Source organism: Callospermophilus lateralis, chromosome 6, assembly GCF_048772815.1.
Source record: "Callospermophilus lateralis isolate mCalLat2 chromosome 6, mCalLat2.hap1, whole genome shotgun sequence".
In the NCBI taxonomy this organism is placed as follows: Eukaryota; Metazoa; Chordata; class Mammalia; order Rodentia; family Sciuridae; genus Callospermophilus; species Callospermophilus lateralis.
The window spans coordinates 125868486-125881461 of record NC_135310.1 but is presented as its reverse complement, the minus strand read 5'-3'; positions in this window follow the sequence as shown (position 1 = coordinate 125881461).

The window sequence follows — 12976 nt, the reverse complement described above, 5'->3', positions numbered from 1 at the left end:
CACTGGTGGAACGAGCAGTGGGTGAGTTCATTCTTTCCAGAGATATAGGACTGGTAAGAAGCCTCCAACTGATGGATTCTCAGGAGGACTTAGCCTTCCTGGACGTAAGTAGCCCTCCTGTCCTTTTGGGTGTAGGGGAATACCCATTTCATGGCTTCCTGCATGAAGTGCTAAGCAGTTAAGAGGTAGACTCCACTAGAGGAGGAGGGAATCTTCAAAAACAGAGACCATGCTCTTCCAAAACCAAAAAGCCCATGGCAGTCCTTGTCATGTGGGGAGCTTTGACTTCCTCAAGGACCTTGCCCATTAGTGAGGCTTCTCAGTCAGAGGGATGGCATGGGTCTGGGACTGGGAGCCAGAAGGTCTGACAGAGTATGGGTAGATCATGGTCCCTGTACACCTAGCGTTTCTCATCTGTCAAAGGCCAAAATTGGCCTCTCAGGCTTCCTGCCAAACTAGCTTGGACTCCATCAGAAGAGAATGTGGCATGTCTTGGAGGAGGGTGGGAAGAAATAAATGGATGAATGAACCAAGTAAAGGAGAGAAAGGAGAAAGAGATGAGGTCTCAAGCCCCAGCTGTCAGTCAGCTTGCCTCTTTCTTTTTCAGCCTCAGATCGGGTGCCACTGTACTATGAATTGCTGGGATTGTACTATGTGATCGTTGTGGGCTTCATTTTCTTTCTGTGCAGGAAGAGAAAAGTGGAGGAGCATGCCTGGTAGTTTGTGAAAATTCGGAGAGCTGCCACCTTCTCTTAAAGCCCACTCCTGTACTGGAGAAACAAAAAATGACAATATGGCATGAAGGCAGCCCTTCCCCAGCTTGTCCCCAAACTGACATTTGAGTGGAGATTCCAGATTCTCTGTGGCAGTTGGACACCTGTGAAGGCAGTCACTATGTCATCAGAGGAAGCAGCCCCAAGGCACAGGCCCCTGTTCCCCTGCAACCTGTGCTGCTGGCCACACAGCAGCTCTTCTCTAACCTGGTGCCAGAGTACCAGACATCTCCACTCCCAATTATCTTTCAGGAGTTACCTTTTGCTCCACTCCTCCACATGCTGAACCTACCTCCCATGCTGGACCACTGTCTCCACTGGAAGTGGAATGGAATGTACACTCCCATTCCATTCCCACTTTATCCCTTGGATTGAATGATTCAATGCGTAAATTTTTGCTTTAGAGTTTTAGCCTCTGATCACTGAAGTTGAAAACTTCAGGTACCAGGGCTATTATAAAAGGGAACTAATCTCAGGCAACTAATATTGCCAATGAGGTCAGAGCCCTGGTAGATGTTATAGTAGTAAATGTTTTGGAAATAGAGTCATTCGCGTCTCAATGTCCCTTACCTGGGCAATGCCCTTCCCCTCTAAGATGGGGAAAAAGGTTCTTACTTATAAAATGAGATATGAAGGGTGGCTGGGAAGAGGCACATTAAAAGAATTCTCATCACTGGAGCTCCCATGTGTGCAACCCCCTGGACAATGTCCCCAGAGCCTCTGCTCTTCTGCACCATTGCAAGTGGATATTGATGTACGATTAGCCTGGTCTGGGAGTACTTGCTTCCAGGTAAACTGATGCTCAAATGGAGTTACCAGAAGATTATGGAGCACAAAAGTTTAGGGCAAGTCCTCCCATTGTTCTTCTGTTGCCCAAACAAAAGATATCACTGAGGCTACATGGCTCTTCCATACCGAATCACACTTGTCCAAGGAGAGGTCGAAGACCTCACACTTTAGTGCCTTCCTTATGAGCACCTTAAAAAATGCATCTGATCATATTATAGAGTTAAGTCCCTACTCAAACTCAAGCACCCTCCTGCTCCTCAAATCCTACCATTCAATTGGAACACTTTTCAGAAAAATTCAACCTGATGTTTTAGTCAATTTTATATAGAAATGATGAGTCTCAACTAGGGCTTATGTTATATGAATATAACATTTTTGCCTATTTATGGATGCACAGAGAATAAAGAAGTCTATTTCCAGCTGAACATTCCCCATTCTTCCCTTAATAGACCAGATTCCAAATCAGGTATAAGGAGGCCTTTTTCTAAATGGAAGCAGAGTGCATCACATTCACGTTGGTGCACTGAGGCATCCATCTTTTGAACTAAAAAGAACTTAAGAACAGGTATGAAGGTTATTATAGCAAAAAGAATACCCATATAAACTTGTGAAGTATATTACTAGACTTGTAATCTTACTAAATTGGTTACTTAACATAATAAAATACATTAACTGAAATACATGTATTCATCTAGAGCTGAAATGGATCCCTATGGTTTCTTTGACTGTGAAAAATCTATAGCTATCCTGCTTATATGATATCCTGGAAAAATTTGCTCAGGAATTCAAGAACATTGCCTTCCCAGCTTTGCAAGATCAAGCCTTCTCCAGAGTCCTACAGCTAATGACATATAAAGTAAACTTGCTATAAAAGGACAGAACTTCTTACCTAAAGCACCAAGAGTAAAGGGCCTTGTTACCAAGTGCTACCACCTGCATGGAAGCGAAGTGAGAAACCTTGACAAAAAAAAAATATGTATTAGTTTTAGACAAACATTCAGATTAGATCATGCAGTAGATTAAAAGTACAAAGCTAATTTTTTTGATACATTAACTTAAATCCGTGGGGAAAAATCCTTTTAAACTGTAAACCAAAGGTCTCTAATTATACAAACGAGTGGGTCATCTGCCTAGGGCCAGCTGTTCTCTGCAGACTTGAAACAAATGCCTTCCCTCACATTTGGCATGTGATTTCAAGACTGGCAGAAGCAGTTGGTAAACCAAAGGCAAATTTTGCTTATTTAGATTTGAAATAAACTTTTCCCCATCCTCAATTTCATTTGACTACTCTGCTTTTTTGTTAGAATATATGATTTCAGTTTTAGAGCACATCTTAAAAACTAAGTGTGAGGGCTGGAGTTGTGGCTTAGTGGTAGAGTGCTTGCCTGGCATGTGTAAAGTCCTGGGTGTTATCCTCAGCACCACATATAAATAAATAAAACAGAAAGATCCGTTGACAACTTAAAAAAATAAACACTAAGTATGATACCAAGTTCATCTTAATGTTATTGCCTTTACCAGGGAAGGAATGAAGGCTGCATGTAACTTCTTGAAATTAATTCTCAATATACCCTTTAAAACAAAAATAAAATCTGTGAAAATCTAACTACCTATATGTTTTCATTTTTCTGTATGTAACATAATTCTCCAATAAAAAGTTGTTGAATAATTTGTTTTAGAAAACAAGTTAGATGTATGAAAACCATTCATTAAAAATATGAAACATGATTTATGTTGATGGAGATAACACCAGAAACCATGAAAAACTGAAAACTCACACTGGTACTTGCTGAGAACAGGAAAAAGTGAGGATCAGTAGCACTTAGCAAAGAGTGGGATAGTGGCAACTGTTGGGATTTTTAATGCCCCTATATGTGCTGGTCTTCAAACTTAAAACTTGACCTAAAGAATAATGTTATTTGGGGTTTATGTCTCACACATAATAGCTTCTTAAAAAAATTCTCCCCACTCCAAGAACTTTGAAAAATTACTTGTTTCTGTAACAATTTTCAAAGTGATCCAAGTTCATTTCCAACCTGTATACTTGTCTCAAGAAACTAGATACATATGTTTTAATGCGGCCCCTCTGCAGATTTGAATGAGTCAATAATTCAAAGTGGTCCATAGCCACCTCTTAAAGGAAAAAGAAAATGCTGGCTCCAAGAGCTAGGCCACCCATCAGCATTCATAGTCATGTCAGTGCCAAATCAGGGTCCCTTTGATTTATGCTCAGGAGTGTAGCTGGGACCAGTCCTCAATAGCAGTTCAGCATTTAGGCCATTGCAGGAAGCTGTAAGCCTCTCCAGGTTCCAGTTACATTTGCACATCACTGGAACATACAGATGGAAGCAGTTATTTTCCTAACTGACAGATTCAAAGGATAACTTGAGAAAGGGTTTCAAACATAGTTTTCCCCTAAAGTGAATGACTCAAAGAAACATAATCAACAAAATAGGTGATGATATAAAATTAAGCAGAAAATAATTTCTTTCTTTCACTGGTATACCATGTTTAAATTACAAATGCCCATGCCACAATATACAATGTCATATCAAACAGACAACTACAAATGATCCTTCAGCCCTTAATTATTTATCAGGGTGGAGAGTGATAACTAATCTTGAACCATGTTGTAAAGGAAAATGTACAGATTGCCACATCGAGGACAAAGTTTACTTTCAGCTGGAGAACCATCAAAGTCTTCAAGGATAGTGTCTGACATGGTCCCTAATGGAAAAGCCAAATTATCAAGTAATTTGCATCAAAATGGATGGAACATCAGAATATTATATTAAACAAAATTAGCCAAATTCAGAAAGACAGGTACATCTGTTTTATATGTGGAAGTTAGAGAGAAAAAAAGATGATGTGGATCTCATAAACATGGAAGGAAGACCAGTAAATTAGTGAAAGGTGCCAGGGGAAGGAAAGAGGGACAGTCACTTTCTCTTTGCAGTTGGGCTACTTTGTCACTCAATTAGTTCATATATCACTTAGTGGCCTGTTATCTCTAAATCTGTCAAATGAAAATGACATCCTTCATTCAGAGGACACTGAATTCTCTATCCAACAAAAATATCCTTCAGGAATAATGGCAAACTGGAAACACCTTCATATTGAGGAGAAAAATCCATCACCAGCAGACATGACTATAAGAAATGCCGAAAGGAGTTTTGTAGACTGAATGGAAATTAAATTAGAGCCAAAATTGGAAATTTCATGTGTTCTTCCATAGTTAGCTACTAATTTACATGTCTTGTAAATTTACAAGACAGTAAACTAAGAAAGAGGATGATGTAAATATAATTAGAACCAGTACAAAGGAAGTATAAGGAATTTTTCAAGATGAAAGAAAGGAAACCCCAGGATAGCAAATGTGTATCAAGCATAGAGGGCAACCTATAGATTAGAGGATAGCAGTTTACATTGGAAAAGTGCCAAAGGAAAGAATGTCATTACCAAGATCACCACACAGAACTGCCATAAAAACAAACATGCAGACACATGGAACAGAATGAAGAGCCCCGACATAAACCTATTTATGATCTGCTGACCTTCAACAAAATGCCAAGAGCATACAATAGGGAGAGCACCTTCTCTTCAATAAATGGTGCTAGGAAAACTGGATATACAAATGCAAATTATGAAATTAAGACAATATACAAAAATTACCTCAAATTCATTTAAGACCTAAATAGAAGACTTGAAAGTGCAAAATTATTATTAGAAGAAAAAGAATAAAGCTCTATGACATTGATCTGGGCAAACATTTCTTTGGAATATGAACCTTCAAAACACATACAAACACAAAAGGCAAAAAACCCCACAAATGATAGTGTATCAAACTAACCAGCTCTCCAGCACACCAAGAGAAACAATCAATGTAATAAACAGAAAAATATTAAGAAACTCAAAACAATTCATGAGCAAGAAAACAACCCTCTCTTAGAACAGGCTTGGTATCTGATGGTTTGTCTTTTTAAAAAGCTTTTAGTTCCATAAGATGTTTTTCACTGAGCCCTCGTTTAACTGGAAGGAAACAAGACTCCCAAAATCTTATCAGCTACTGAGTTTCATAAATCTTAAATACAGATTTGGCAAATTCAAAGTACAGAAACAATGAGGGCCTGATCACAGAGGGTGGTACAGGCCAATCACATAAGCCGGGGCATTCAGACTCCTACAGCTCTGCAAACTCTTCTGCTTAGAAAAAAGGAACAGGAGGCTGAGCAGGGACCTGCTGGGAGTCACATGGTTGTTAGAGACAGACATCAGAAAAAAGACTCAGGCCTATTCATGTCTCATCACTGTTCTGAAGCCTTAGCAACTACAGGCTAAGGTGGCAACAAATATGCCCTTTCCTATATGCTAGACCCCTACAAAATGCTCCCACTCCATGAGGCTGCTGAAGGGAGACATAGCTGGACGGAACAGGAGACAAAAGCAAGCAAGAAAGCAAGGCCCCTCCTGCCACTCAGGCTGAGAACAAGGGCAATCAAGTTTGCCAAAGATGGCCTTCACTATGTGGACCTCTCAGGAGCTGTGCTGCCAGAACCAAGAAAAAGCTTCAACAAGCATCAGGCAGATGGGTCTGTATTACTCATAAGCTGAATTTCTGCCCTCATGAGCCACAAACACAATGCATGGACAAGCTGATCTGAGTGAATCCTACAGGCATCAGGGGGATCAGAAATTACCCACTTGGAAGTTCTACACACATTCAATGTACAAGCATTATCTCCACATGGTGGGGAGTGGAGGGGGGACCTGGAGTTCCCAACCCATTATCAAAAGCTCTGTGAAAATCAGGCAGAAGTTTCTTCTCTTGCCTGATAACATGGCATCCTTGCTTACTCCCCACTCATCCCTAATACTTGCTCTTTATCTCCTGCCCAATACTCCCCCAGATCCAAAGACTTCAGCAGCCACAAGCTCTGCATGATGGACCCTGTTCTTTCTTTGACATCTTTACTCTCCTTCACTCTGCTCTGATTTCGTGGGGCTCTGTACTTTTCTCCATTCCCAACTCAAAGTCTTTGCATATGGCTTATCCTTCTGCCAGGAACACCCTATCTGCAGATGTCTATATTCTCTCTTCCTTCAGATCTCTGCTCAAATATCATCCCTTCAGACATCCATCAGACAATATCCACCCTTGTTCTTGATATCAGCTGAAACATTTTGAATGATAGCTTTAAGTAAACCCTATCATGCCCATACAATCTCTAATTGTTCAGGTAAGTTATATGATGTGGGCAGGTTTCAGTCCTACACAGACTGGGATAAATGTACCTTTCTGCCTCATTTGTTTCTCTGAATGTACCTGACCCCAAGGCATGTTCCCAGTGACCAATACAAAGTCCAAAGCTCTCTCCTGCTGCCCACTATGTGCCAGGACCACAAGAGCCTGTAAAAGTAGTGCTTCAATTCTAACTGCTCCATGAACTAGCTGGGTGACCTCAAATCAGGATGATTAATATCTCTGCCTTTGGGCATATCAAGTATACAAGATGATGGTTCTCCTCATTGGGCTGTGGTGGGGAGTTAAAGAGACCTGGCTTGGGATCTTTTTGGAATGGTGCCAAGCACCATGTAATGCTTCCATGACAAGGTAGGAATTAGACACTGTGAACGTTAACACAGAGTTCATCCTCATTAATCGCCCAAGCCACTTTATAGGTGAGATGCTGAGGCAACTCAGGAAATTTGTTCCAGACAACACAGAAAAGCAAACACAGCCCCCACATTTCCTCTGAACCCTAAACATGCATATGAAAAAATTTAAAAGAAGTGAGAATCAGTTACTTAAGAAGAGGATGTGCACACAAGACTATCTAGAAGGGGCATAGTGGGCATGGGGTACATTAGCATCAGATGACAGCAGACTTTCCAATTTTACCATTGCAGGTTAAGCATCCCTAATCCACAAATCCAAAATCTAAAACCTTTTGATGTCAACTTAATGCCACAGGTGGAAAATTCAACACCTGACCTCATGTGACAGTTCACTTCAAAATGCATGTTCACTAAGAATACTGCATAAAGTTACCACCAAGCTATAGAAATAAGGTGCAAATGAAGCACAAATGAATTTCATGTGGAGATCTGGGCCTTATTCCTAAGATATCTCATTTTGTGAATGCAAATATTCCAAAATCTAAAAAAGAAAATCCAAATACTTCTATCCCCAGCATTTTGGAAAAGGGACAGTATTGTAATTCTGGGCTGGATAGCCCTGTTGATAATGTGGTTGGGATGGGAAGAGTCCTGGGCAGTGCAGGATGTTTTAAGCCCTGTGACTGATCTCTTGCTGCAGGATGCCAGGGGCATTACCAGCTGTGAAAACCAGAATGTTCCAGATATTGCCAAATTTGCTCTTGAGTAGGGTTATCATATTTTTCAACACACACTAAAAATATATTCACTATTTGGCTGAAATTCAAATTTAATTGGTGACCTGTATATTATGTGACAATACAACCCTGATTCATGAAGAAAGACTGTGTTAAGAGTCAAATTATGGAGTTCCCACGGAAAGAGCATATACCTCCAGCTTTTTTGGACTGCCCTACCTCTCCCATTCTGGGCTGGGTGTTCATTTCCCCAAATACACTTCACTGAGCGGCTGTGCAGATGGCTCTGCAGCCTCCCAATAGCTAGCCGCTGTCCACAGAATTAAAATCAGTTTTCCCTGTGGGACCTGTTTGATCTTCCTGCCTCCTCCCTAGGTGTCATCTACCACCGATAACTCCCTTCCTTTTCCTTTCTAATTAAGAGGTCTCCCAGGCCCAGCCAGATGCAGGAAAACAAAGTAGTTACTTACTTTGTTTCCATTATCAACTGGCATCAATTGGCTGCTTTCATTATGGCAGTCATTTTGGCAATGGGAAGCCAGTTCCTGCTCACTCTGGGAAACAAAACAAAATTAATGGTGTCAGGGAGATGATCTGGCAAGGAAGCAACCAAGGTAGAACTGGTTGGACTTAGCCAGAGGAAATCAGGCTGAGGTCACCCTATCTCCAACATTATCTTGATGGCACAATGATAAGAGAGAAAAGCCATAACCCTGCCCTGGAATCGCTCAAGGGAACACGGTTGGTGTTCTCACATGGCTGACCCCTTCTAGAGGAGTAATTTTCACTCCCATTTCAAATAAACCCTAACTCTGACACTTGTAAAGGTAAAGACAGGTACTTATTCAAGAGGTACAACTAGGGATCCATCAATCTCAGTTCTGCGCTCTTCCTTCCATATTCCCGAGGTCTTACCCATTCTGTCCCCTTTGCTTTTAGGGTAAGAGTATATACCTCACTTCTTCTACAGCCTGTGGCAGTTCTCCTTTTCCTCTCTGCTCTAGCTTCTTCAGTTCCATAAATTCACCACACTCCACAAAGCAATAAAGCTTCTGGCACATACAGTTCCCTCTTCTCCAGCTACTTCACACCTCCACCTATAAGGCCTACTTATCATTCATGTATCTTCTTCAACATCACACCCTCAGCGAAGCCTTCCCTGATCCCTAGTACATGTGAAGTTCTTGTGTTCCTCTTTGTGTCTTCTTTCTTTCTTTCTTTCTTTCTTTCTTTCTTTCTTTTTCTTGTGCTGATGACAGTATCCAGGGCCTCCTGCATGCTAGGGAAATGCTCTACTACTAACTAGCTACACAGCTATACCCATTTGGTGCTCTTAGGATGTCTCCTGTCATTATTGTCATAAATATTCTTGAGTATCTATCTGCCAGGGTCTATCACTTCCAGAAGAATGTCAGAACCAGGAGGGCAGGTTCTGGTTCACTGAGCCTGTCTGGTTCACTGCTGTACCTATAAAACAAAATTCATTTTGGACACAAGACCCTCAGTAAAAAAAAAAAAAAGAAACACACATTCAGAAAACTTCCAGAGAAGCACCAGATGACAGTGACCCCAGCCTGCCCACCACCTGGAGAGAGGAGCAGCAGACAACAGCAACCCCAACCTACCATGCAGTAGAAGCAGAGCAACCCTCGAATCCACACTGCTGGAGAGAAAGATATACAGATAATATGAAGAATCAAGGGAAGAAAGTTCCCAAAACAAACTAAGCTGATACAATAAGAGATTCCATTGATTTCACAGTATATGAAATGTCAGAAAAGAAGATCAGAGTGTAGGTAATTAAAATGATCTGTGAAGCAAAGAATGAATTAAGAGAGCAAGTACAGGCAAAAACTGGCCACTCCAACAAAGAGAAAAAAGAAAAAATATAGGTAGCAAAAGATTACTTCAAGAAAAGGAGACTCTGAAAAAAAAAAAAAAGAAAATAAAATCCTTAAAATGAAGGAAATAATAAACTAAACAAAAAAATCAATAGATAGCCCCCAAAACAGAATAGATCACTTGGAAGACAGAAACTCAGGCAATGAAACAAAATATATAATCTTGAAAATACAGTTGACCAACACAGTGAAGATGGTGAGAACCATGAGCAGAACACTCCAAGAATTATGGGACAATGTGAAAAGACAAAATCTAAGAATTATCAAGATAGAGAAAGGTACAGAGATACATACCAAAGGAATACACAATGACATAATATCAGAAAATTTCTCAAACATAAAGAATAAATTGGAAAATCAAAAGGCTAACAGGACACCAAATGGACAAAATTATAAGCAATCTATACCAAAGCATATTAAAATGAAAACACCATACATTCAAAATAAGGTTTGGATTTTTAAAGCCATAAGAAAAGTTTCAGAGTATATACAAGGGAAAACCAATTCAGATCTCAGTAGTTTTCTTCAATCCAGACCATCAAAGCTAAGATATTCTGGAACAACATGTACCAAGATCTGAAAAAAAATATATACCAACTAAGAATCATATGCCCAGGAAAAGTAAGCTTCAGATTTGATGATGAAATAAAAACTTTCCATGATAAACTAAAATTAAAACAATTTACAACACAAAGGACTGCACTGCAGAATATTCTTGGCAAAATATTCCATGATGAGGAAATGAAAAACAACAATGTAAATCATGGAAGGAAGGAACAACACTAAAAAAATCCAATCAAAGGAGAAACCAACCTATGTTAAAAACCAAAATAAACCAAAATGATTGGGAATACAAACCATGACTCAATAATAACCCTGAATGTTAATGACCTAAACTCATTAATTAAAAGATAGAGTGGCAGATTGGATCCAAAACAAAAAGATCCAACAGTATGCTGCCTTCAAGATATTCATCTCATAGGAAAAGATATCCACAGACTGAAGGTGAAAGGATAGGAAAAAATATATCACTCACATGGGCCAAGTAAAAGCAGAGGTTTCCATCCTAGTATTAGATAAAGTAGACTTCAAACCAAAGTTAGTCAGAAGAGACAAAGAAGACATTGCATCCTGCTTAAGGGACCATACATCAACAGACATAACTATCATAAATATCTATGCGCCAAACAATGGAGAGAGAGAGAGAGATAAAGAGAGGGGGAGATACACACACACACACACACACACACACACACACACACACAGATATATCGAACAAACCCTTCTCAATTTAAGAAGCAAGTAGATCACAACATAATAATACTGGGTGACTTTAACACACCTCTATCAATATGAGATAGATCTTCCAAACAAAAACTAAACAAAGACAGTAGAGAACTCAATAATACAATCAATGATTTAGACTTAACAGACACATACAGAGTATTTCATCCATCATCCAACGAATACACCTTCTTCTCAACAGTACATGGATCCTTCTCTAAAACAGATTACATATAATGCCACAAAAAAAACTCACTGAAAATACAAAAAAGTAGAGACACTACCCTGTATTCTATCACATCATAATGGAATGAAACTAGTAATCAATGATAAAATAAAAAAATAGAAGCTACTCCAACACTTGGAGACTAAATAATATGATATTAAATCAGCAATGGATAGCAGACATCAGGGAGGAGACAAAAATACTCCTAGAGGTAAATGACAGCACCAATAATTAAGTGACCCTACATCTCAAAGCCCTAGAAAAAGAACAAATCAACACCATAATTAGTAAAAGACAGAAAATAATTAATATCAGAGCTGAAATCAATGAGATTGAACAAAAGAAACAATTAAAACATTGACAACATTAAAAAGTTGATTCTTTAAAAAAATAAATAAAATTGATAAAGCCTTAGCCACACTAATAAAGAGGAGAGAGAAAACTCTACTAAAATTCATGAAGAAAAAGGAAATTTCAAAATGAACATCATTGAAATACAGAAGACAATTAGAAATTATTTTGAAAACTGATACTCCAATAAAAAAGAAAATCTTGATGACATTGACAATTTTCTATAAACATTTGATCTATCCAAACTGAATCAGGAGGACATCCACAATTTAAACAGATCAATTTCAAGCAAGGAAATAGAAGACACCATCAAAAGCCTACCAACCAAGAAAAGCCCAGGACCAGATGGATTCTCAACTGAGTTTCACAAGACCTTCCAAAAAGAATGAATCCCAATACTCCTCAAATTATTCCATGAAATAGAAAAAAAGGAAACCCTTCCAAACTCATTCTATGAGGCTCCATTACCCTGGTACCAAAACTAGACAAAGACATAACAAGAAAACTTCAGACCAATCTTCCTGATGAACATAGATGCAAAAATTCTCAATAAAATCCTGGCCAATCACATGGAAAAACATATTAAAAAGATAGTGCACCACGATCAAGTGGGGTTCTTCCCAGAGATGGAAGCTTTGTTCAACATACAGAAATCAATAAATGTAATATATCACACCAATAGACTTAAAGATAAGAATGATGTGATTATCTCAATAGATGCTGAAAAAGTATTTGCTAAAATTCAGCATCTCATCATGTTCAAAACACTAGAAAAACTGGGAATAATAGGATCATACCTCAACACTGTAAAAGCTATGCTAAGCCCAAGGCCAACATCATTCTAAATGGAGGAAAAATTGGAAGCATTCCCTCTAAACAGGAACAAGACAGGAATGCCCTTTTTCACCACTTCTATTCAACATGTAGTCTTTGAAATTATAGCCAGAGCAATGAGAAAGGCAAAGGAAATTAAAAGGATATACATTGGAAAAGAAGAACTGAAAATTATCACTATTTAATGAGGACATGATTCTATATTTTGAAGATGAAAAAAATAACTCCACCAGAAAACTACTAGAACTGATCAGCAAAGTAGCAACAAGTGATGATCCACTGAAAGAGAAACTAGGAAAACTACACCATTCAAAATAGCCTCAAAAAATATAAAATACTTGGGAATCAATTTAACAAAAGAGGTAAAAGACCTCTACAATTAAAACTAAGGAACACAAAAGAAAGAAATTGAAAAAGACCTTAGAATATGGAAAGATCTCTTATGCTCTTAGATAGGCAAAATGG